Below are 23,068 nucleotides of genomic sequence, written 5' to 3' on the forward strand. Positions count from 1 at the left end.
TTCAATCGCCTTCGCCTCCTTTTCGACGAATTTCTCCCTTCTAAACCATTTACAGATTATCCAATTCCATTCAATTTAATTTTTTTTTCTGTCTACTGCTTAAAACAATAAAGTCGCGGTTAATCTTCGGGTGCGATCATACCGGCACTAATGCACCGGGTCCCATCAGAACTCCACGGTTAAGCGTGCTTGGGCGTGCCTGGGCGAGAGTAGTACTAGGATTGGAGACCCCCTGGGAGGTCATCGTGTTGCACCCTATTCGCCCCTTTTTTCTCTTTTTTTTTCACATTTCCCCGGAAAACCTGTCCCGTTTTTAGCCCATTCAATCACCTTCGCCCCATTTTCGACAAATTTCTCCCATTTAAACCATTTTCAGATTATGCTATTCCATTCAATTTTATTTATTTTCTTCTATCCACTGCTTAAAACAATAAAGTCGCGGTTAATCATCGGGTGCGATCATACCAGCCCTAATGCACTGGATCCCATCAGAACTCCGCGGATAAGCGTGCTTGGACGGAGTAGTGCTAGGATGGGTGACCCCCAAGGAAGCCCTCATGTTGCACCCCTTTTGCCTCTTTTTTTTCTTTTTTTTTTTTTTCACCATTCCCCGGGCAACCTGTCCGGTTTTTAGCCCATTCAATCACATTCGCCTCCTTTTCGGCAAATTTCTCCCTTTTAAACCATTTCCAGATTATCCTATTCCATTCAATTTCATTTTTTTTAATCCCATTTACAGCTTAAAACAATAAAGTCGCAGTTAATCTTCGAGTGCGATCATACTAGCACTAATGCACCAAATCCCATCAGAACTCTGCGGTTAAGCGTGCTTGGGCGAGAGTAGTACTAGCATGGGTGACCACCTGGGAAGTCCTCGTGTTGCACCCCTTTTGCCCCTTTTTTTTTCCTTTTTTTTTTTCACCCTTCCCCAGACAACCTGTCCAGTTTTAGCCCATTTAATTTCCTTTGCCTCCTATTCGACAAATTTCTCCATTTTAAACCATTTCCAGAATATCCTATTTCATTCCATTCAATTTCATTTTTTTTTTTCCGTCTACAGCTTAAAACAATAAAGTTGCGGTTAATCTTCAGGTGCGATCATACCAGCACTAATGCATCGGATCCCATCTGAACTCCGCAGTTAAGCGTGCTTGGGCTAGAGTAGTACTAGGATGGTGGCGAGAGTACTAGATGGGTGACCTCCTGGGAAGTCCTCGTGTTGCACCCCTTTTGCCCCTTTTTTTTTTTTTTTTTTTTTTCATCCTTCCCCAGACAACCTGTCCGGTTTTTAGCCATTCAATCGCCTTCGCCTTCTTTTCGTCAAATTTCCCTCTTTTAAACCATTTCCAGATTATCCTATTCCATTCAACTTCATTTTTTTTCCGTCTACTGCTTAAAACAATAAAGTCGCGGTTAATCTTCAGGTGCGATCATACCAACACTAATGCACCGGATCCCATCAGAACTCCGCAGTTAAGCATGCTTGGGCAAGAGTAGTACTAGGATGGGTGACACCCTAGGAAGTCCTCGTGTTGCACCCGTTTTGCCCCTTTTTTTTTTCCACCTTTCCCGGGACAACCTGTCCGGTTTTTAGCACATTCAATCGCCTTCGCCTCCCTCTCGACAAATTTCTCCCTTTTAAACCATTTCCAGATTATCCTATTCCATTCAATTTCATTTTTTTTTTCTGTCTACTGCTTAAAACAATAAAGTCGTCGTTAATCTTCGGGAGCGATCATACCAGCACTAATGCACCGGATCCCATCAGAAGACAGTAGTTAAGCGTGCTTGGGCGTGAGTAGTACTAATATGGGTGACCCCCTGGTAAGTCCTCGTGTTGCACCCCTTTTGCCTCTTTTTTTTCATTTTTTTCTTTTCACCCTTCCCCGGACAACCTGTCCGGTTTTTAGCCCATTCAATCGCCTTCGCCTCCTTTTCGATAAATTTCTCGCTTTTAAACCATTTCTAGAATATCCGATTCCATTCAATTTCATTTTTTTTTGCCGTCTACTGCTTAAAACAATAAAGTCGCGGTTAATCTTCGGGTGCGATCATACCTGCACTAATGCACCGGATCCCATCAGAACACCGCTGTTAAGCGTGCTTGTGCGAGAGTAGTACTAATATGGATGACCCCCTGGAAGTCCTCGTGTTGCACCCCTTTTGCCCTTTTTTTTCCTTTTTTTTTTTCACCCATCCCCGGACAAACTGTCCGGTTTTTAGCCCATTCAATCGCCTTCGCCTCCTTTTCGACGAATTTCTCCCTTTCAAACCATTTGCAGATTATCCGATTCCATTCAATTTCATTTTTTTTTCCGTCTACTGCTTAAAACAATAAAGTCACGGTTAATCTTCGGGTGCAATCATACCGGCACTAATGCACCAACGTGCTTGGGCAAGAGTAGTACTAGGATTTGTGACCCCCTGGGAAGTCCTCGTGTTGCACCCCTTTCGCCACTTTTTTTTCGTTTTTTTTTTTCACACTTCCCCGGACAACCTGTCCCGTTTTTATCCCATTCAATCGCCTTCGCCTCATTTTCGACAAATTTCTCCCATTTAAACCATTTCCAGATTGTCCTATTCCATTCAACTTCTTCTTTTTTTTCTATCCAATGCTTAAAACAATAAAGTCGCGGTTAATCTTCGGGTGCGATCATATCAGCCCGAATGCACCGGATCCCATCAGGACTCCACGGATAAGCGTGCTTGGGTGGAGTAGTACTCGAATGGGTGACCCCGAAGGAATTCCTCGTGTTGCACCCCGTTTGCCCCTTTTTTTTCCTTTTTTTTTTTCGCCCTTCGCCGGACAACCTGTCCGGTTTTTAGCCCATTCAATCGCGTTCGCCTCCTTTTCGACAAATTTCTCCCTTTTAAACCATTTCCGGATTATCCTATTCCATTCAATTTCATTTTTTTTAATCCCGTCTACTGCTTAAAACAATAAAGTCACAGTTAATCTTCGAGTGCGATCATACTGGCACCAATGCACCGGATCCCATCAGAACGCCGTGGTTAAGCGTGCTTGGGCGAGAGTAGTACTAGGGTGGGTGACCACCTAGGAAGTCCTCGTGTTGCCCCCCATTTCCCCTTTTTTTCCTTTTTTTTTTTTTTACCCTTCCCCAGACAACCTGTTCAGTTTTTAGCCCATTCAATCGCCTTCGCCTCCTTTTCAACAAATTTCTCCATTTTAAACCATTTCCAGATTATCCTATTCCATTCCATTCAATTTCATTTTTTTTTCTGTCTACAGGTTAAAACAATAAAGTCGCGGTTAATCTTCAGGTGCGATCATATCAGCACTAATGCACCGGTGTAGACGTCCCCGAACGCCCCGGGAGGGTGAGTCCCGTTCTGTTCATTTGGGGTTACTACAGTTCGGACTCGATTTGTGTTACGGTTCTAAATCTGAACCAAAGAGTCCAAATCTGGCAAATCGTTTTGAGAAACAGATTTTTGAAAAAGTAGTGCCAAACATGGACTGCTTTGCCAGATACAGAGTCGCCACCTAAATATTTTTTATGGGATAATTTAGGAAACCCTGACTCGGTGCCGAAGGCCACATGTCCGTCATCACCGGAGTTGTCTCGGCTCGGGAGCTTGGGTACGATCGGGGAAGGTCAGCTATGAGCACCCCCTTTCGCCCGGTCCGAAGACCGGCCTCTACTAACCGTGATATCCGTATTTGAAAACTTTATGTGTTCTTATTCCAATTATTAGCCTAGAATTACTATGTTATACGCGCAGCAAACAAGTATAGACTAGATTGCCTAATTTGGAAACAAGCATTGCATATCCGTTTGTTTTGGAAAATGCTTTGGATTTACTACTCGCAAGTAGGCAAAAACACAGATTTCAATGAGTTCTTCCAACTCAAACAATCCAACCTTCACCCACAGGCATCCAAGCAGTTTATAACACATAAGCATCTAGCCACATGTTAAGCATGCTGACATGGCAACATTCACACTCATGCGATATGCTAAAGCGGAAATACTTACATCGTACTCCGTGCCAAAACAAAGAACTCGTTAGCAAACATGCATGATCCAAGTCCATGTTAAGTGCCTAATGCATCGCATACAAAGTGTTGCTAGAATAGGCTCGGCTATCCTAAACATGGCATGTGAGAAATGCATAACTATCACATATTCAGTTTAGAATTTGAAGTACAAATGCAGTTAGCGTGATGCACCGAGCCTAATACATGTAGCATAAATGCATGAATGCACGCATGAGTAGCATAAGGTATGCTAATTTAAACGTGACCTAATCTACCATCATAAGAAGGTAAATAAAAGGGAAGAAAGACGTGAGGTTGGAAGACATACACACACTCACGCACACTTATTACATCTTTACCCTCACTCGGAGGGATCGAATAAATATTACAGATTAATTAACTACGCAAGCTAATTAATATTACAAATTAATTTAATTAACGAATTAAATAAACTAAGAAAAGCAGATAAATCGCCTCGGGAAACGCGCCGCCATGTGCAAGCTGCCTCTGTTTTCTTTCCTCTGCTCCTCTGGAGGCTGTCAAAACCTCAGGACTGCATCCCTGGACACTGGGGAGTGCCACCGGCTGAGTGGAATTACCACCGGCACTGGTGTGTGGCCATCGGCACAAAATGGAGTTGTCGGCAGAGGAAAGATTGCCGGCCGGCACCTTACACTGCCGGTCGGCAAAGAAAGCCTGCAGAACCTGCAACTCACAGCAACAGAGAGCAAAACAAAGCATGGCAGCACAATTCAAGGCATGTATGCACCAACCATGTCCCTTATCATGATAATGACTCAAAGGGGCATGTGCCTCGATTCTCGGACCACCAATTACGCATTTCCATGCATGATGGCCCAAAGAACCAAGTATGCAACTTTGATTTCAAATGCCTTCGCCTCCTTTTCGACAAATTTCTCCATTTTAAACCATTTCCAGATTATCCTATTTCATTCAATTTCATTTTTTTTTCCTTCTACTGCATGAAACAATAAAGACGCGGTTAATCTTCGGGTGTGACCATACCAGCACTATTGCACCGGATCCCATCAGAAGACCGCAGTTAAGCGTGCTTGGGCAAGAGAAGTACTAGGATGGGTGACCCGCTGGGAAGTCCTCGTGTTGCACCCCTTTTGCCCTTTTTTTTCCTTTTTTTTTTTTTCACCCTTCCCCGGACAATCTACCCGGTTTTTAGCCAATTCAATCGCCTTCGCCTCCTTTTCAATAAATTTCTCCATTTTTAACCATTTGCAGATTATCTTATTCCATTCAATTTCATTTTTTTTCCGTCTACTGCTTATAACAATAAAGTCGCTGTTAATCTTCGGGTGCGATCATACCAGCATTAATGCACTGGAGCCCATCAGAACTCCGCAGTTAAGCGTGCTTGGGCGAGAGTAGTACTAGGATGGGTGACCCCGTGGGAAGTCCTCGTGTTGCACCCCTTTCACCGTTTTTTTTTTCCTTTTTTTTTTTCACACTTCCCCGGATAACCTGTCTAGTTTTTAGCCCATTCAATCGCCTTTGTCTCATTTTCGGCTAATTTCTCCATTTTAAACCATTTCCGGATTATCCTATTCCATTCAATTTCCCTTTTTTTTTTTCCATCTGCTGCTTAAAAGAATAAAGTCGTGGTTAATCTTCGGGTGCGATCATACCAGGACTAATGCACCGGATCTCATCGGATCTCTGCGGTTAAGCGTGCTTGGGCGAGAGTAGTACTAGGATGGGTGACCCCCTGGGAAGTCCTCGTGTTGCACATCTTTTGCCCATTTTTTTTCCTTTTTTTTTTTTTTCACCCTTCCCCGAACAACCTGTCCGTTTTTCTGCCCATTCAATCGCCTTCACCTCATTTTCGATAACTTTATCCCTTTTAAACAAATTCCAGATTATCCTCTTCCATTCAATTTCGTTTTTTTTTCCCGTCTACTGGTTAAAAAAATAAAGTCACGGTTAATCTTCGGGTGCGATCATACCAGCACTAATGCACCGGATCCAGTCAGAACTCCGCAGTTAAGCGTGCTTGAGCGAGAGTAGTACTAGGATGGGTGACCCCCTGGGAAGTCTTCGTCTTGCACCCCTTTTGCCCCTTTTTTTTCCTTTTATTTTTTTCACCCTTCCCCGGACAACCTGTCCGGTTTTTAGCCCATTCAATCGCCTTTGCCTCTTTTTCGACAAATTTCTCTATTTTAAACCATTTCCAGATTATCCTATTCCATTCAATTTCATTTTTTTTTTCCGTCCACTGCTTAAAACGATAAAGTCGTGGTTATTCTTCGGGTGCGATCATACTAGCAGTAATGCACCGGATCCTCTCAGAACTACGCGGTTAAGCGTGCTTGGGCGAAGTAGTATTAGAATGGGTGACCCCCTAGGAAGTCCTGGTGATGCACCCCTTTTTCCCCTTTTTTTTCCTTTTTTTTTTGTCACCCTTCCCCGGACAACCTGTCCGGTTTTTAGCCCATTCAATCGCCTTCGCCTCGTTTTCGACAAATTTCTCCCTTTTAAATCATTTCCAGATTATCCTACTCCATTCAATTTCATTTTTTTTCCGTCTACTGGTTAAAAGAATAAAGTCGCGGTTAATCTTCGGGTGCGATCATACCAGCACTAATGCACCGGATCCCGTCAGCACTACGCCGTTAAGCGTGCTTGAGCGAGAGTAGTACTAGGATGGGTGACCCCCTGGGAAGTCCTTGTCTTGCACCCCCTTTGCCCTTTTTTTTTCTTTTTATTTTTTTCACCCTTCCCCGGACAACCTATCCGGTTTTTAGCCCATTGAATCGCCTTCACCTCTTTTTCGACAAATTTCTCCCTTTTAAACCATTTCCAGATTATCCTATTCCATTCAATTTCATTTTTTTTTTCTGTCCACTGCTTAAAACGATAAAGTCGTGGTTAATCTTCAGGTGAGATCATACCAGCAGTAATGCACCGGATCCCATCAGAACTCCGCAGTTAAGCGTGCTTGGGCGAGAGTAGTACTAGATTGGGTGAGTCCCAGGGAAGTCGTCGTGCTGCACGCCTTTTGCCCCTTTTTTTTCCTTTTTTTTTTCACACTTCCCCGGACAACCTGTCTGGTTTTTGGCCCATTCAATCGCCTTCGCCTCCTTTTCGACAAATTTCTCCCTTTTAAACCATTTCCAGATTATCCTATTCCATTTAATTTAATATTTTTTTCCCGCCTACTGCTTAAAGCAATAAAGTCGCGGTTAATCTTCGGGTGCGATCATACTAGCACTAATGCACCGGATCCCATCAGAACACCGCAGTTAAGCGTGCTTGGGCGAGGGTAATACTAATATGGGTGACCCCCTGGGAAGTCCTCGTGTTGCACCCCTTTTGCCCCTTTTTTTTCCTTTGACCCTTCCCCGGACAACCTGTCCGATTTTTAGCCCATTCAATCGCCTTCGCCTCCTTTTCGACAAATTTCTCCCTTCTAAATCATTTCCAAATTATCCGATTCCATTCAATTTTAATTTTTTTCCCGTCTATTGCTTAAAACAATAAACTCGCGGTTAATATTCGGGTGCGATCATACCAGCACTAATGCTCCGGATCCCATCAGAACTCCGCGGTTAAGCGTGCTTGGGCGAAGTAGTATTAGGATGGGTGACCCCCTGGGAAGTCCTCGTGCTGCACCCCTTTTGCTCATTTTTTTTCCATTTTTTTTTCACCCTTCCCCGGACAACCTGTCCGGTTTTTAGCCCATTCAATCGCATTCGCCTCCTTTTCGACAAATTTCTCCCTTTTAAACCATTTCCAGATTATCCTATTCCATTCAAATTCATTTTTTTTTCCGTCCACTGCTTAAAACGAAAAAGTCGTGGTTAATCTTCGGGTGCGATCATACCAGTAGTAATGCACCGGATCCCATCAGAACTCCGCAGTTAAGCGTGCTTGGGTGAGAGTAGTACTAGGTTGGGTGAGTCCCTGGGAATTCTTCGTGTTGCATGCCTTTTGCCCCTTTTTTTTCCTTTTTTTTTTCTCCCTTCCCCGGACAACCTGTCTGGTTTTTAGCCCATTCAATCGCCTTCGCCGCCTTTTCGACAAATTTCTCCCTTTTAAACCATTTCCAGATTATCCTATTACATTCAATTTAAATTTTTTTTTCCGTCTACTGCTTAAAACAATAAAGTCGCGGATAATCTTCGGGTGCGATCATACTAGCACTAATGCACTGGATCCGATCAGAACACCGCAGTTAAGCGTGCTTGGGCGAGAGTAGTACTAATATGGGTGACCCCCTGGGAAGTCCTCGTGTTGCACCCCTTTTGCCCCTTTTCTTTCCTTTTTTGTTTTTGACCCTTCCCCGGATAACCTGTCCGGTTTTTAGCCCGTTCAATCACCGTTCCCTCCTTTTCGACAAATTTCTCCATTTTAAACCATTTCTAGATTATCCGATTCCTTTCAATTTCAATTTTTTTTTCCCGTCTACTGCTTAAAACAATAAAGTCGCGGTTAATATTCGGGTGCAATCATACCAGCACTAATGCACCGGATCCCATCAGAACTCCGCGGTTAAACGTGCATGGGCGAAGTAGTATTAGGATGGGTGACCCCCTAGGAAGTCCTCGTGTTGCACCCCTTTTGCCCCTTTTTTTTCCTTTTTTTTTTTCACCCTTCCCCGGACAACCTGTCCGGTTTTTAGCCCATTCAATCGCCTTCGGCTCCTTTTCGACAAATTTCTCCCTTTTAAACAATTTCCAGATTATCCTATTCCATTCAATTTTTTTTTCCGTCTACTGCTTAAAACAATAAAGTCGCGGTTAATCTTCGGGTGCGATCATACCAACACTAATGCACCGGATCCCATCAGAACACCGCAGTTAAGCATGCTTGGGTGAGAGTAGTACTAATATGGGTGACCCCCTAGGAAGTCCTCGTGTTGCACCCCTATTGCCCTTTTTTTTTCCTTTTTCTTTTTTCACCCTTCCCCGGACAACCTGTCCGGTTTTTAGCCCATTTCATCGCCTTCGCCTCCTTTTCAACAAATTTCTTCCTTTTAAACCATTTCCAGAATGTCCGATTCCATTCAAATTCATTTTTTTTCCCATCTACTGCTTAAAACAATAAAGTCGCGGTTAATCTTCGGGTTCGATCATACTACAACTAATGCACCGGATCCCATCAGAACTCCGTAGTTAAGGGTGCTCGGGCGAGAGTAGTACTAGGATGGGTGACCCCCTGGGAAGTCCTCGTCTCGCACCCCTTTCGCCCCCTTTTTTTTCCTTTTTTTTTTTACACTTCCCCGAACGACCTATCCGGTTTTTAGCCCATTCAATCACCTTCGCCTCATTTTCGACAAATTTCTCCCATTTAAACCATTTCCAGATTATCCTATTCTATTCAATTTCATTTTTTTTCCATCTACTGCTTAAAACAAGGAAGTCGCGGTTAATCTTCGGGTGCGATCATACCAGCACTAATGCACCGGATCCCATCAGAACTCCGCGGTTAAGCATGCTTGGCCGAAGTAGCATTAGGATGGGTGACCCCCTGGGAAGTCCTCGTGCTGCACCCCTTTTGGCCCTTTTATTCCTTTTTTTTTTTTCACCCTTCCCCGAACAACCTGTCCGGTTTTTAGCCCATTCAATCGCCTTCGCCTCCTTTTCGACAAATTTCTTCCTTTTAAACCATTTCCAGATTATCCTATTCCATTCAATTTCATTTTTTTTTTCCGCCCACTCCTTAAAATGATAAAGTCGTGGTTAATCTTCGAGGGCGATCATACTAGCAGTAATGCACTGGATCCCATCAAAACTCCGCAGTTAAGCGTGCTTGGGCGAGAGTAGTACTACGTTGGGTGAGTCCCTGGGAAGTCTTCGTGCTGCATGCCTTTTGCCCCCTTTTTTTCCTTTTTTTTTTTTCACCCTTCCCCGGACAACCTGTCTGGTTTTTAGCCCATTCAATCGCCTTCGCCACCTTTTCGACAAATTTCTCCCTTTTAAACCATTTCCAGATTATCCTATTCCATTCAATTTAATTTTTTTTTTCCGTCTACTGCTTAAAACAATAAAGTCGCGGTTAATCTTCGGGTGCGATCATACTAGCACTAATGCACCGGATCCCATCAGAACTCCGCAGTTAAGCGTGCTTGGGCGAGAGTAGTACTAATATGGGTGACCCCCTGGGAAGTCCTCGTGTTGCACCCCTTTTGCCCCTTTTTTTTCCTTTTTCTTTTTTGACCCTTCCCCGGACAACCTGTCCGGTTTTTAGCCCATTCGATCGCCTTCGCCTCCTTTTCGACAAATTTCTCCCTTTTAAACCATTTCCAGATTATCCGATTCCGTTCAATTTCAATTTTTTTTCCCGTCTACTGCTTAAAACAATAAAATCGCGGTTAATATTCCGGTGCGTTCATACCAGCACTAATGCACCGGATCCCATCAGAACTCCGCGGTTAAGCGTTCTTGGGCGAAGTAGTATTAGGATGGGTGACCCCCTGGGAAGTCCTCGTGTTGCACCCCTTTTGCCCCTTTTTTTTTCCTTTTTTTTTTTCGCCCTTTCCCGGACAACTTGTCCGGTTTTTAGCCCATTCAATCGCCTTCGCCAGCTTTTCGACACATTTCTCCCTTTTAAACCATTTCCAGATTATCCTATTCCATTCAATTTCATTTTTTTTTCCGTCTACTGCTTTAAACAATAAAGTCACAGTTAATCTTCGGGTGCGAACATACCAGCACTAATGCACCGGATCCCATCAGAACACCGCAGTTAATCGTGCTTGGGCGAGAGTATTACTAATATGGGTGACCCCCTGGGAAGTCCTCGTGTTGCACCCCTTTTGCCCCTTTTTTTTCCTTTTTTTTTTTGACCCTTCCCCGGACAACCTGTCCGGTTTTTAGCCCATTAGATCGCCTTCGCCTCCTTTTCGACAAATTTCTCCCTTTTAAACCATTTCCAGATTATCCGATTCCATTCAATTTCAATTTTTTTTCTCGTCTACTGCTTAAAACAATAAAACCGCGGTTAATATTCGGGTGCGATCATACCAGCACTAATGCACCGGATCCCATTAGAACTCCGCGGTTAAGCGTTCTTGGGCGAAGTAGTATTAGGATGGGTGACCCCCCGGGAAGTCCTCGAGTTGCACCCCTTTTGCCCCTTTTTTTTTCCTTTTTTTTTCCCCCGTTCCCCGGACAACCTGTCCGGTTTTTAGCCCATTCAATCGCCTTCGCCTCCTTTTCGACAAATTTCTCCCTTTTAAACCATTTCCAGGTTATCCTATTCCATTCAATTTCAATTTTTTTTTCCGTCTACTGCTTAAAACAATAAAGTCGCGGTTAATCTTCGGGTGCGATCATACCAGCACTAATGCACCGAATCCCATCAGAACACCGCAGTTAAGCGTGCTTGGGCGAGAGTAGTACTAATATGGGTGACCCCCTGGGAAGTCCTTGTGTTGCACCCCTTTTGCTCCTATTTTCCCTTTTTTTTTCTTTTACTGTTAGGATTAAATATTCATGGTAAACAATTTACGATTTAATCCTAACAATAAACAATTTAAACTCATTTTCGTCCTCATAGGGATCAATATGACCTTCATCTGGATCTCCATGGCTGGTACCAGACTTCATGCTAGTATCATCACAATTAAATGACTGGAGAAATTGCTCTTTCATGTAGTCCATACTTTTGATGACTAATTCTTGTTCAGAAAGTGCTGGATATTTTTGTCGTAATTCATTTTGAATTTGGCCAAATGGATTCTAGACTGTGGGAGCAGCTGGGATTAACTTTGGAGTATCATCCTAGCAGGCCTGAGTATGACCTTTAATTTTCTGGAGCAATTCTTGATGAGGTTTTGGATCATCCATCTCATTCCACCATTTATAAAAGAAAACTCTTTTTAAACGGGGAATTTTATTCTGAAAATCACATTGAAAATCCCACTTCCAAATCCAAGGGATTCCGAAGCGGATTACAAAATGGACTGCATATTTGGATATAGATATGTCCTTATATCCGGGAAGGTGACTGTATGCAATTTGCCATTCGTTAAATGCATTACGAACATCTTCTAGAAAAACATCAATTTGAATGCCAAATTTATCCCACCAAACGAGAAACCAGTTGGGGAGATCGTTTTGTAAAAGTTCGGGAAGGACACGAATGAACCAAGAATGGTTCTGTGGGGGATTCATATAGAAGAAAGCTTGAGAAAAGGCATCAATATAATCCCAATAGCTGTAGCGAGATTCCTTGGAACGGATCTGAAGAGTGCGGGTAACATGGGGATGCATACCCCAAGCTAGCATAGGCAAGATATGTTGCATTGTAGCCTTGCTGTAATTAATGGGACTTGCTGTGCGATTTGGTTCAGCAAGAGTATGCTTGAAATCCACAGAAGCAGTATCAACAAGGATCTGCTCATAAATATATCTGTACTGATCAAAGTGAGGTAAAGAATGTTGAGTTGTTAAATACCTCCTTTTAATTTCCCATGGATCTTTCATCCACTGGATATCTGTATTTTCAATATAGAGGACTGTTTCCGCAGTAATGAAATTCTGGACATATGGTACTGGAGGAGCAAGTAGGACATCTTTAGCCGTTTGGCTAGATTCCCCTTTTTTACTGGAATAGGCATTAAGCCTTGGAAATTCTGTATTGTAAGGGTTTGAACCCCTGCCACGGCCCCGTCGGCCCGGGCCTCGGCCTCTATTCTGCATTATTTGGACCCTGCAACTATTCGCGGGTTAGGAAGTCTGGAAGAGAATTAGTGTCGCCTTTGATATATTCAATATCAAAATCAAATACTAAAAGTTGGCCTTGCCATGCGGCAAAAATTTGTTTTTGAGCCAAATTCTGAACATCTTTTTTGAAAAAATTTTTGGCTGCAGAACACTCAACTCTAATTAAAAAATGTTGATTTAGAAGATCATCCTGGAATTTTAAGACACGTTTAATAATGGCTAAACATTCTTGTTTAATGTCGGATAATTTTTTGCAGCTTGGTGCCAAATACCAGAAGTAAATCGTAAAAGTTCTTCTTTTTTACTGTTAGGATTAAATTGTTTAAGTATGCCGCCATAGCCAAGGTTGGAGGCACCGGTTTCAACAATTTTCTTCCATTCTGGATTAGGTAAAGAAAGGCAAGGTAGAGTTTTAACTCTAGCCTTAATTTGCTGAACAGCTTCTGTATGTTCTGGACCCCATGGTGGAAGGTTTTTTCTAAGTTTGGAATATAAAATTGTTGCATCGGTAGCGAGGTTAGGATAGTAATCATGAATATAATTTAAACTACCCAAAAATCTCTGTAATTGAGTTTTATCTTTAATTTCATCTGGAAATTTAGATGCAAATTCCATGCTTCTATTAATAGGAATAATGGTACCATTATGAATATTATGGCCCAAAAATCTAATTGTTGTCTGAAAAAGTTGCATTTTTGTTGCAGAAACTACTAACCCATTTCTGACGATAACATGCTTAAAAATATTAAGATGTTTCATATGTTGATCAATTGATGAGGAGAAAATTAAAACATCATCAATATAACAAATGGAGAATTCTGTATAAGGATTAAAAATATCATTCATAATATGCTGGAATTCAGATGGTGTATTTTTCAAACCAAAAGGCATTACATTCCATTCAAAATGCCCAAAAGGTACTGTAAAAGCAGTTTTATATCTATCTTGTTCAGCGATTTGGACTTGCCAATATCCTGATTTCATGTCAAATTTAGAAAATACAACTGCATCCTGGAGACGATCTAAAAGATCCTTTTTGTTAGGAACTGGATACCCTATCCATTGTAAGGCTTCATTAAGAGGTTTATAGTTAATTACCAATCTTGGCACACCTCTTTCAATTTCTACATTTTTATTAACATAAAAGGCAGTACAACTCCAAGGAGATCGACTGGATCTAATGAGTTTTTTCTGGAGGAGAGTATTAATTTCTGTTTTACAGAGTTCTAAATACTCTTTTTTCATTTGACTAGGGCGAGTGCGAGTAGGAATTTTCCGCTCATCATAACCTGGTTCATAAGGAAGAGAAACTATGTGTTTCTTTCGATTCCAAAAGGCATTTGGAATATCACTGCAGATTTCCTGTTGAAATTCTTGTTCAAGTGATTTAATTTTTTGCTGGAAAGAAGACTGTTGAAGTCGTTGTTCTGTAGTTAAAAAGCTAATTTCCTTTTCTAGGAAATTAATTTGTTTTTCTTTGAAATTAACTAGATCTTTAATCTGATCTAATTCTTTTGTATAAGGTTCTGTAATGAACTCAAAAATAATCGGTTGATTATTTAGAGTCGTGTGTATGCCAATAGAATCAATTTTAGAGATTGGCATAAGTAAACACAGAAAAGGTGTTCCAAGAATTATGGCTTGAGACATGTTCTTAATAAGAACAAAAGAAGTTGGAAGACATAATCCTTGATTACAAATTAATACTTCTGGAAGTTTATACTGAATGTATAAAGAATTACCACTTGCACTTGTAAGTGATTGAGTTGTTTTATAGAAGTATTTTGTAGGAATTAATCCTTCCTAAATACAATTCATATCAGCACCACTATCAACAAGGGCAATGGCATCTTTTATGATAAAATCTGGTTTGATCATAAAAGTGATTCTGATATACCATTTCTGAAAAGTAACCGAATTCATGAGTATGAGATAATTAGGCTCTTTTGATTCTGAAACAGAAGTGGATTCATTGATTTGAATTCCTTTTTCTCTATTCTGGATTTTACTATTAATCTTTTTAATTTCAGAGTTAATAGTTATATTAGAATTTTGTAAATGTTTAATTTCGATTTTTAAAGCATTTACTTCCATCTTTAAATCCTGGATTGTTAAAGGTTTTTCTTCTGTAATAGGTTGGAGTCTTTGGAAAACTTCTTTTCACACTGTAATGTCGAGGAGGAAGTATTTCTTCCTTCTTCTGCTGCTGTAAACATAATTCTAAGAATTTTAATTTCATTTCTGGATTAGAAATTTGATCAGCAAAAGTAACCATATTCTGTTCTTCTTCTGTAAGAACATTGATATTGGGTCCTCCAATATCAAGTTCATTCATCTCAACTATGGCTTTCCAATAGTTGACTTCATCAGATATCTGATTGATGTGAGTTTTACATTCACAAATTTCTGGAGAGTCACCAGACTCATTCCCACTTCCTGAGGAGTATAAAGCTGCAATTTCATCTTCTTCATCAGAAGAAGTGTCTAATTCATCAGAAAGTATTCTAAGAATTTTTTGCTGAATATCATTATCTATTGATAATTCATTAAGCTTCTGTTGTAGTTTTGATTTACAACGATTAGCATAATGACCTATCTGACCACATTTATAGCATTTAATTGTGGATTTAGATTTCTTCCTGGAATATTTTTGTTTACCTTTTGAAGGTATTTGTGGCTGGATGGGATTTTTAGCATATTTATGTTTCTTGGATTTTTTGGAATAATACTATGAGGATTTTCCAATTTTATGCCGTTTCTGTTTGTGAGGATACTGTAATTTTGTATCATAGGCAAATTGTTCACAAAATTTACCTAATTCTTTTCTTCCTGTAAGATGTTGTTGTTTCATCTGTTGCTGTAATTTAAGATCATTACATAAAGCAAGACCTTCATCAATGATAATACCTACGAGTTGGCCATAGGTATACCTACTGTATGGAATAGCCAATTGATTATGACGATCTCTTAACTTCTTTCTGACCCTTTCAGCAAAAAGAGTAGGAAGACCATCAATAAATTTGGCTTTCCAATGATCTGTATTAGTATCAGCCCTACGATGTACTTTCATCAGGAAGACATCCTTATACCATCTAAAATGAGATAAAGATGGACATCGTAATTTTTGTAATAGTTCTCTACTCCTGTCTTCAATACCAGTTACGGCACCAATGAAATGGAGAACTATAGTGTTTACAAGAGTGTAAACAGCATCTTGTTCAGTGGCTTCAGCTCTGGTGTCTGGATCAGTCTTTATACGAGTAGAATTTAAGATTTCATTATTCTGTACTGTAGTGAGAATATTATCCCACCATCCTTTAAGTAACCTGGTAAAACCGCTAACTATAAATTGAGCTACTTGATGGTCAGTATTCTCATTTTGTTTGCAAACTGTAGCAAACATGAGCATATGCTGGAGGACTTCAAAAATTTGATTTTCGCTTAGACCATCAATATTCCATTCATAAATGGTTTTACTGTGGTAAGATCTCTGATGCTGGAGAAAGTCTTCTTCATAAAGAAGATCCATAGGACTAGGTCTGGAATAATAATATCTACTGGGTGCAGTATTAGCAGTTCTATCGATAGTGGTTCCATAATGAACTCTATTAATTGAGGAGGGTTCATTTTGGAAGTTAGCTTGGATTTCAGATATTTGGTGGGGTTCCAAATTCTGATAATTTTCTTCTATCTCCTGGAAATGATTTCTAGATAGCATATTAACTTGTGAGGATTCTCCTATATGAAGATTTTTAATCTTGTTTAATAGAGTATCCATGAATTCTGTATTATCTTTTTTCGGTTTTAAATTAAAATTTGTGACTGTAGGAGTAGGCTTAAAAGCTACTGGTTGTATATCTGGAGTTTTAGGTTGAAGATGACAGGTGTCCTTAATATAAACAACTGTTTCTTCAATTCTTGTTAACGGTTTTCCCATAGTTTGACAGAAAAGATTAGTATATTTATTCTGTTTGATTATAGGAATAATTTCCTTAACTGTCACCATATTAGTGCTTTTGGGAGGAGGTTCTACAAAAGCAGTAACAACTAAGGGTTGACTGGTAGTAGAATCACTAGGAAGTAACTCTAAAGATTTTGCAGGAGGGTGTACTGAGGTAACAATATTACCATCAGTAGTTACCCAATTTTTCTGGATATTTTCTAAAACATTTATTTGTGAATTTGATATATTACCACTTTCCATAAACCATGACGGAAAAGGTTGAAGTCTCTGGTTATTTTTCAAATAATCATAATACTGGTTTTTAATTTCTGTCAATCGTTCTGGAGTGTGATTTGCAAAATACTATTTCCTGAATTTTGCATATTTTTCCTGGTAGAAATCATAAATCCTATTTTCACTGCCTGGACTAAAATCCATTAAACTTCAAAACTCATGTCACTGGCAGTAGGACTATAGGGTCCTTTGCTACTGGATTCCCTAGGTTCATATATACCATGTGGGATCCTATTGGTTGAAAACTGTAATCCTTGGACTACCGGATCCATAGGGTCAACATGCTCTCGATTATTTGGGGGTTTGGATGGCATACCTTGTATAACAAATTCTACAGATTCTGCACTAGAGTGTCTAGATGACTCAGGAAAATCTACTCTATATGCCTCTCGAAAAGAGGGAGTAGATCTAATACTGGCAATTGACATACTTCCGGATAATTGCCTCTGAGGCCGTTGGAAACGAAGGTAAACATTTCCTCCATCTGTCTGTATAACCTCATCCAAATTGTGTCTAACAATTGGTCTAGGGGGAACATCATTAGTTACTTGCCATGTTTCTGGAAAACTAATTTTGTCCCATTTAATCATTTGAGGAACAGCAACTTGGCTACTATAAAGATTGGTGTCAATAAGCACTGCGTGACCTTGATCACTCTGCTTTTTAATATAAGGATTTAAAGTTGATAAAACCTTTAAATAAATTCTGTATATGACTGTAAAAGGTGGTGATCCTGGAAGATACTCATAACCATGAGATAATATCCTTAGTTCTAAAACCTTAGATAGGTTTTGATCTGATAAGGCTACACTTAGGTTGGGATAAATGTCAAAATATACTAGACCATGAGCTAGGCTTGTTTCTATGGCTCCCATAAGCGAAGCTCTCCAATTGGTACACCTACCATCTCGTAGCGTACACTGGATACTGGTATTTTGACCTAAAAGAGTTAGGGGCTTGAAAGCAATCTGGACAAGTCCTATATGGACATATTTATATTGCTGTAAGAAAGGATAAAGATCCTGGAGATGGATTAAATACATTAATTCATCATTATTCTGGACTGAAGCGGCATGCTCAAAAGTCTTAATGATTCTGCGGCTGGAAAAGTCAAGCTTACCTATCTTATAGATGGTATTAGGTTTTACCTTAGGTATTGTCCATTTATCAAGTGCCCCCTTGACATCTTGATAAACAACTAATTCTCTGGCTTCTGATGTAGAAGCTACTGTATTGGCCACTGTGTTGGCTACTGTGTTAGTATCTTCTGTAGGTTCAGAATTCATGTGATTGTATGATGACCGTAAATGTATAATTAAGATCAAATAAAACTAACTATAATTAATGCTAAACATGGCTCTGATACCAATAATGGTGCTTGACACAGGATAAAGCTAGCACGTCTGTCAACGACTTATGAGAATGACCTAACCGCAATCACTGCTACTGGTCTAACCTCAACGCGACTTGGGTGACGTCCCACTAACCCTAACACTGTTCTACCCATTATTAAGCACTTAACCAGGAATAGTATTGATCATAGTTTTATTTTATCATATCCTAATTATGACATCTATGATCTCATGATTTACTGTGCTGGAGGGGGAGGCCTAAAGGCCGTAGCCAAGATGCAGATTTGTTCCTGTAATTGATTTTGGGTTTTTTCAATTTGTTGATTACAATATTCTACTTGTTGATTAGCCCAATTATCATTTGGAAATATAGTAAGAAATTGGATATAATTATTTCGCCTAGAAATATAATAATCTTATATTTCATTTAATATTGCAAGAATATTAACAGAGCTCATACATAATGAAGATTTAAAAGATAAAAGACATACTTACAACCAACACTTCGAACTTTTATTAACAAAAATACAAACATAAAAAAAGTTAAACAATATTCAAGAATAATAAGTTAGAGTTAAGATTATATATAATAAAAGTTTACAAACTTAGGTTATAGAGATGATAAGATTAATTAATTAAGGATAATAATTTATTATACTTATTAATATTATTATATTATTAAATTATATATATATATATATATATTAAATACAATATATGTTGAAACGGTTGGTTTCAGGTTTAGTTCAGTGTACAATGTGCTTGAACCGATACCGAACCGAAAATATAAAAAAAAAAATCAAATTAAAAAATCACATAGACTGATTCTTATTAAAAAAAATATATACCAAATATAGCCAATTTGGTCAGATTCAATCGATTTGGTCAATTTTTTCTATTTTTTTTAACCACCCTAATAATTATAATGTTTCATAACAAATATTAAAATATATGAATTTTTTATCAAAATAATTTGTAATTTTTATTACCACAAATAATTCGAAACATTTACCTCTATCGTTGGGTGATATAATAAAAAGATCAGATTCTACAAAACTTAACAGAAATTAGGTGGTAGAGACGGTGATGTGGACCAATAGGATAACTACTTTACAATTGACTACACTTAAAGTTGAAAAATGTTTTGGAATTTAAGTTTTTGAGCTCTAAAATTAGCTTTAATGAGCTAGCAATGGGTCCCACCCACTGTGATGTGATATTTTGATCTTGGTTTTTTTTTTCCCTCCTTATCATGTCATTAGTGCTCTATTAGAGTACCAAAATTAGTGCTATGAATCATTGCAGACATAAAGTTAGCTTGGCAATAAGCCAAATAAATTACTTATTATCTCATTTATGCCACATTATCTCTTTATTTTTTTAAACTTTTTTTTTTGTAAAAAAATTAAAAAAATTAAGTCATATCCAACCCATAAGATTCCAAATGTTTCCTATATTTTAATCCAAATTTCAATATAGTCAATAAATTTTCAATTTGAACAATTTGGTCCTGACACTTTTAAATATAGTTTCAATTTCCTCATTTCATCTAAATTTTTGTTAATTTTTTCTACGTATACATTTTAAAAAATTGACAAGTGTCTCAAAATTATTAATTTTAACCTCCAATTTAAATGGAGTGAGTAAATTGAAACTAAACTTAAAGTGTGGAAACAAAATGTTCAAATTAAAACTATAGGAACTGAAATAAAAGTAGAGTCACATTACATGAGTAAAAAGTGTAATTAATTTTTTTTATTATTATTGTTATTATTTTTAATGTCATTGCTCAATTTTTGTGTGGGCAAATTATACTTTACCCTCTTAATTTTTATTTTTATTTTTGGTTTTGTTTTTTCCAATTCAATTCAATAGTTAACTTTCGTTCAATTTTATACAAAAAATGTTATGTGAGTGACATAATATTTCATTATTATTATCTAATTTTGAATAAATTATATTTTGCATTCCTTAAGAAAGCCTGAACTCAAAAAATAAATAAATAAATAAAAGGGAAACAAACTTGGAATCATCAACGGAATTATGAATCTTTTTTTAAATAATTTTTCTTCACTTAAAAAAAAAAAAATTATGGATTGGGTTTCAAATTCTAGACCTAATCTCACTTGTGCTGGTATGTCCCTAATTTGGGCTTTTATTTGAGTAAAAGCCCAATGAGCTTGGGCCAGGTTGGGTTTCAAGTTCAAGACCCAATTCTAGACTCTGTCTAACTTGGGTAGGTTTGTCTAGGATTTGGCCTTTGTTTGTAAGTAAAATCCCTATCAACTTGGGCCAGGCTTCAAATTCAAGGCCCAGTCTCACTTGGGCTGACCAGTTCAGGATTTGGGCTTTGTTTAGGTAAAAGCCCAACGATTTGGGTTGGGCTGGGTTTCAATGTCAAGGCCCAGTCTCACTTCAATTAGGGCTTGGTTTAGGTAAAAGGCCAATGAGCTTGGGCCAGACTGTGTTTCAAAATCAAGCCCCAAATCCAACCCAATCTCACTTGGACCGGCCCATACAGAATTTGGGACTTGTTTGGGTAAAAGCCCAACAAAGTTTGGGCCAGACCAGGTTTCAAAGACAAAAAAACTGTATGCCATTCTCATTAATCTTTCTCATAATTTTTAAAATCGAGCCTTTGAGATTTATTTAATCCTCTTAAAAATAAGATTTATTTGAAAGAAGTGATTTCATGAAAGAGCATTGATTATATATATATATATATCTTTTTGATTTTTTTTTATGAAAATATTTGTATATGATTTTTTTTGGATTAATTAAAAAAATAAAAAAATCAAGATTTCACACATTTTTTACTTTAAAACCCAATGTTTCAATTTCGACAAATTAAACCTTGGAGTTTCATTCGTATTTCAATGTACCCTCTCCGTCCATCTCCATTTGTGTAAGCTAATGTATAATTGTTTTCGGATTTAAAGAAAAGCTGAAACTTTTTGTTTTTTTTTTTTGTTGTTGTAATTAACCCTAATATTTATTATATTTTTTTGTGTATATATATATAATTTACCTATCTTATTGTATATGTATATGTGTGCTTGTATATATGGTAGAAATGTTTTTATTCAAATTTCGACTTTTCTAATGATAAAATTTTAATTTCGTCCCTAATTTTGATAATTATGTAAGAAAGGCTATCTGAAATGTAAAAGACGCTTATTAGTGTGCTTAATAGATTAAGACTACCTGAAATGTAAGAGACACTTATAATGCATTAATGGATTAATGTTATTTTTAGTTATCAAAATTAGAGACGCAATCAAAATTTTACTCCCTCCATTCAATATTGATAGTCCCTTTTTGAAAATTCAAACTTTTTAAGAGAACAAAATCATTGCACTTTGAATTCAAATTTTAAATAATTAATTCCAAAGTACCCATTTTATTTTCATTTTTAAATATATTTGCAATCACTTATAAAACAATAATTTTGAAATTTAAAGTTTTGACTTTTCAAAGTAAACATAATTTTGAGACAGTAAAAAACGTAATAATGGATCAATTGTAACTCCCTAACTTCCAGGCAATTTCTGTCAATCGTTCTGGAGTGTGATTTGCAAAATACCATTTCCTGAATTTTGCATATTTTTCCTGGTAGAAATCATGATTTAGGATTTCCCTATTTTCTCTGCCTGGACTAAAATCCATTAAACTTCAAAATTCATGTCACTGGCAGTAGGACTATAGGGTCCTTTGCTACTGGATTCCCTAGGTTCATATATACCATGTGGGATTCTATTGGTTGAAAACCGTAATCCTTGGACTACCGGATCCATAGGGTCAACATGTTCTGGATTATTTGGGGGTCTGGATGGCATACCTTGTATAACAGATTCTACAGATTCTGCACTAGAGTGTCTACATGACTCAGGAAAATCTACTCTATATGCCTCTCGGAAAGAGGGAGTAGATCTGATACTGGCAATTGACATACTTCTGGATAATTGCCTCTGAGGCCGTTGGAAACGAAGGTAAACATTACCTTCATCTGTCTGTATAACCTCATCCAAATTGTGTCTAACAATTGGTCTAGGGGGAACAACATTAGTTACTTGCCATGTTTCTGTAAAACTAATTTTGTCCCATTTAATCATTTGAGGAATAGCAACTTGGCTACTGTAAAGATTGGTGTCAATAAGCACTGTGTGACCTTGATCACTCTGCTTTTGAATATAAGTATTTAACGTTGATAAAACCTTTAAATAAATTCTGGATATGACTGTAAAAGGTGGTGATCCTGGAAAATACTCATAACCATGAGATAATATCCTTAGTTCTAAAACCTTAGATAGGTTTTGATCTGATAAGGCTACACTTAGGTTGGGATAAATGTCAAAATATACTGGACCATGAGCTAGGCTTGTTTCTATGGCTCCCATAAGCGAAGCTCTCCAATTGGTACATCTACCATCTCGTAGCGTGCACTGGATACTGGTATTTTGGCCTAAAAGAGTTAGGGGCTTGAAAACAATCTGGACAAGTCCTATATGGACATATTTATATTGCTGTAAGAAAGGATAAAGATCCTGGAGATGGATTAAATACATTAATTCATCATTATTCTGGACTGAAGCGGCATGCTCAAAAGTCTTAATGATTCTGCAGCTGGAAAAGTCAAGCTTACCTATCTTATAGATGGTATTAGGTTTTACCTTAGGTATTGTCCATTTATCAAGTGCCTCCTTGACATCTTGATAAGCAACAAATTCTCTGGCTTCTGATGTAGAAGCTACTGTATTGGCCACTGTGTTGGCTACTCTAT

General features: G+C 38.4%; 20 non-coding genes and 10 pseudogenes across 20 annotated transcripts; all 30 read left to right on the forward strand.

Annotated features, from left to right (window-relative positions):
* Positions 1–128: 128 nt before the first annotated feature.
* LOC114291522 (5S ribosomal RNA) lies at positions 129–257 on the forward strand (annotated as a pseudogene).
* Positions 258–451: 194 nt separating this feature from the next.
* On the forward strand, positions 452–569 carry LOC114291349 (5S ribosomal RNA; annotated as a pseudogene).
* A 200-nt stretch (positions 570–769) lies between these two features.
* LOC114291365 (5S ribosomal RNA) lies at positions 770–888 on the forward strand. The gene has a single exon (XR_003639393.2). It is a non-coding gene; the product is annotated as a 5S ribosomal RNA (ribosomal RNA).
* Positions 889–1,090: 202 nt separating this feature from the next.
* LOC114291375 (5S ribosomal RNA) lies at positions 1,091–1,228 on the forward strand (annotated as a pseudogene).
* A 194-nt stretch (positions 1,229–1,422) lies between these two features.
* LOC114291376 (5S ribosomal RNA) lies at positions 1,423–1,541 on the forward strand. Its single transcript, XR_014355823.1, has one exon. It is a non-coding gene; the product is annotated as a 5S ribosomal RNA (ribosomal RNA).
* Positions 1,542–1,727: 186 nt separating this feature from the next.
* LOC145812325 (5S ribosomal RNA) lies at positions 1,728–1,846 on the forward strand (annotated as a pseudogene).
* Positions 1,847–2,043: 197 nt separating this feature from the next.
* LOC114291446 (5S ribosomal RNA) lies at positions 2,044–2,161 on the forward strand (annotated as a pseudogene).
* A 484-nt stretch (positions 2,162–2,645) lies between these two features.
* LOC114291462 (5S ribosomal RNA) lies at positions 2,646–2,763 on the forward strand (annotated as a pseudogene).
* A 198-nt stretch (positions 2,764–2,961) lies between these two features.
* Positions 2,962–3,080, forward strand: LOC114291320 (5S ribosomal RNA). The gene has a single exon (XR_003639351.1). It is a non-coding gene; the product is annotated as a 5S ribosomal RNA (ribosomal RNA).
* A 1,932-nt stretch (positions 3,081–5,012) lies between these two features.
* On the forward strand, positions 5,013–5,131 carry LOC114291539 (5S ribosomal RNA). The gene has a single exon (XR_003639433.1). It is a non-coding gene; the product is annotated as a 5S ribosomal RNA (ribosomal RNA).
* A 195-nt stretch (positions 5,132–5,326) lies between these two features.
* On the forward strand, positions 5,327–5,445 carry LOC114291520 (5S ribosomal RNA). The gene has a single exon (XR_003639412.1). It is a non-coding gene; the product is annotated as a 5S ribosomal RNA (ribosomal RNA).
* A 199-nt stretch (positions 5,446–5,644) lies between these two features.
* LOC114291533 (5S ribosomal RNA) lies at positions 5,645–5,763 on the forward strand. Its single transcript, XR_003639426.1, has one exon. It is a non-coding gene; the product is annotated as a 5S ribosomal RNA (ribosomal RNA).
* A 199-nt stretch (positions 5,764–5,962) lies between these two features.
* Positions 5,963–6,081, forward strand: LOC114291517 (5S ribosomal RNA). Its single transcript, XR_003639409.1, has one exon. It is a non-coding gene; the product is annotated as a 5S ribosomal RNA (ribosomal RNA).
* Positions 6,082–6,278: 197 nt separating this feature from the next.
* Positions 6,279–6,396, forward strand: LOC114291472 (5S ribosomal RNA; annotated as a pseudogene).
* Positions 6,397–6,591: 195 nt separating this feature from the next.
* Positions 6,592–6,710, forward strand: LOC114291336 (5S ribosomal RNA). Its single transcript, XR_003639366.1, has one exon. It is a non-coding gene; the product is annotated as a 5S ribosomal RNA (ribosomal RNA).
* Positions 6,711–6,907: 197 nt separating this feature from the next.
* On the forward strand, positions 6,908–7,026 carry LOC114291465 (5S ribosomal RNA; annotated as a pseudogene).
* A 195-nt stretch (positions 7,027–7,221) lies between these two features.
* LOC114291546 (5S ribosomal RNA) lies at positions 7,222–7,340 on the forward strand. The gene has a single exon (XR_003639439.2). It is a non-coding gene; the product is annotated as a 5S ribosomal RNA (ribosomal RNA).
* A 187-nt stretch (positions 7,341–7,527) lies between these two features.
* On the forward strand, positions 7,528–7,645 carry LOC114291363 (5S ribosomal RNA). Its single transcript, XR_003639391.2, has one exon. It is a non-coding gene; the product is annotated as a 5S ribosomal RNA (ribosomal RNA).
* A 194-nt stretch (positions 7,646–7,839) lies between these two features.
* On the forward strand, positions 7,840–7,958 carry LOC114291528 (5S ribosomal RNA). Its single transcript, XR_003639420.2, has one exon. It is a non-coding gene; the product is annotated as a 5S ribosomal RNA (ribosomal RNA).
* A 195-nt stretch (positions 7,959–8,153) lies between these two features.
* LOC114291515 (5S ribosomal RNA) lies at positions 8,154–8,272 on the forward strand. The gene has a single exon (XR_014355531.1). It is a non-coding gene; the product is annotated as a 5S ribosomal RNA (ribosomal RNA).
* A 198-nt stretch (positions 8,273–8,470) lies between these two features.
* On the forward strand, positions 8,471–8,588 carry LOC114291329 (5S ribosomal RNA). Its single transcript, XR_003639360.2, has one exon. It is a non-coding gene; the product is annotated as a 5S ribosomal RNA (ribosomal RNA).
* Positions 8,589–8,778: 190 nt separating this feature from the next.
* On the forward strand, positions 8,779–8,897 carry LOC114291410 (5S ribosomal RNA). Its single transcript, XR_014355756.1, has one exon. It is a non-coding gene; the product is annotated as a 5S ribosomal RNA (ribosomal RNA).
* A 196-nt stretch (positions 8,898–9,093) lies between these two features.
* On the forward strand, positions 9,094–9,212 carry LOC114291321 (5S ribosomal RNA). The gene has a single exon (XR_003639352.1). It is a non-coding gene; the product is annotated as a 5S ribosomal RNA (ribosomal RNA).
* A 194-nt stretch (positions 9,213–9,406) lies between these two features.
* LOC114291418 (5S ribosomal RNA) lies at positions 9,407–9,524 on the forward strand (annotated as a pseudogene).
* A 196-nt stretch (positions 9,525–9,720) lies between these two features.
* LOC114291480 (5S ribosomal RNA) lies at positions 9,721–9,839 on the forward strand (annotated as a pseudogene).
* Positions 9,840–10,036: 197 nt separating this feature from the next.
* Positions 10,037–10,155, forward strand: LOC114291532 (5S ribosomal RNA). Its single transcript, XR_003639424.2, has one exon. It is a non-coding gene; the product is annotated as a 5S ribosomal RNA (ribosomal RNA).
* A 197-nt stretch (positions 10,156–10,352) lies between these two features.
* LOC114291397 (5S ribosomal RNA) lies at positions 10,353–10,470 on the forward strand. The gene has a single exon (XR_014355822.1). It is a non-coding gene; the product is annotated as a 5S ribosomal RNA (ribosomal RNA).
* Positions 10,471–10,666: 196 nt separating this feature from the next.
* LOC114291540 (5S ribosomal RNA) lies at positions 10,667–10,785 on the forward strand. Its single transcript, XR_003639434.1, has one exon. It is a non-coding gene; the product is annotated as a 5S ribosomal RNA (ribosomal RNA).
* A 196-nt stretch (positions 10,786–10,981) lies between these two features.
* On the forward strand, positions 10,982–11,099 carry LOC114291396 (5S ribosomal RNA). Its single transcript, XR_014355791.1, has one exon. It is a non-coding gene; the product is annotated as a 5S ribosomal RNA (ribosomal RNA).
* Positions 11,100–11,295: 196 nt separating this feature from the next.
* LOC114291476 (5S ribosomal RNA) lies at positions 11,296–11,414 on the forward strand. Its single transcript, XR_003639404.1, has one exon. It is a non-coding gene; the product is annotated as a 5S ribosomal RNA (ribosomal RNA).
* The last annotated feature ends 11,654 nt before the right edge of the window (positions 11,415–23,068 follow it).

This window comes from Camellia sinensis, chromosome 14 (assembly GCF_055761805.1).
Source record: "Camellia sinensis isolate YWXY chromosome 14, ASM5576180v1, whole genome shotgun sequence".
Classification (NCBI taxonomy): Eukaryota; Viridiplantae; Streptophyta; class Magnoliopsida; order Ericales; family Theaceae; genus Camellia; species Camellia sinensis.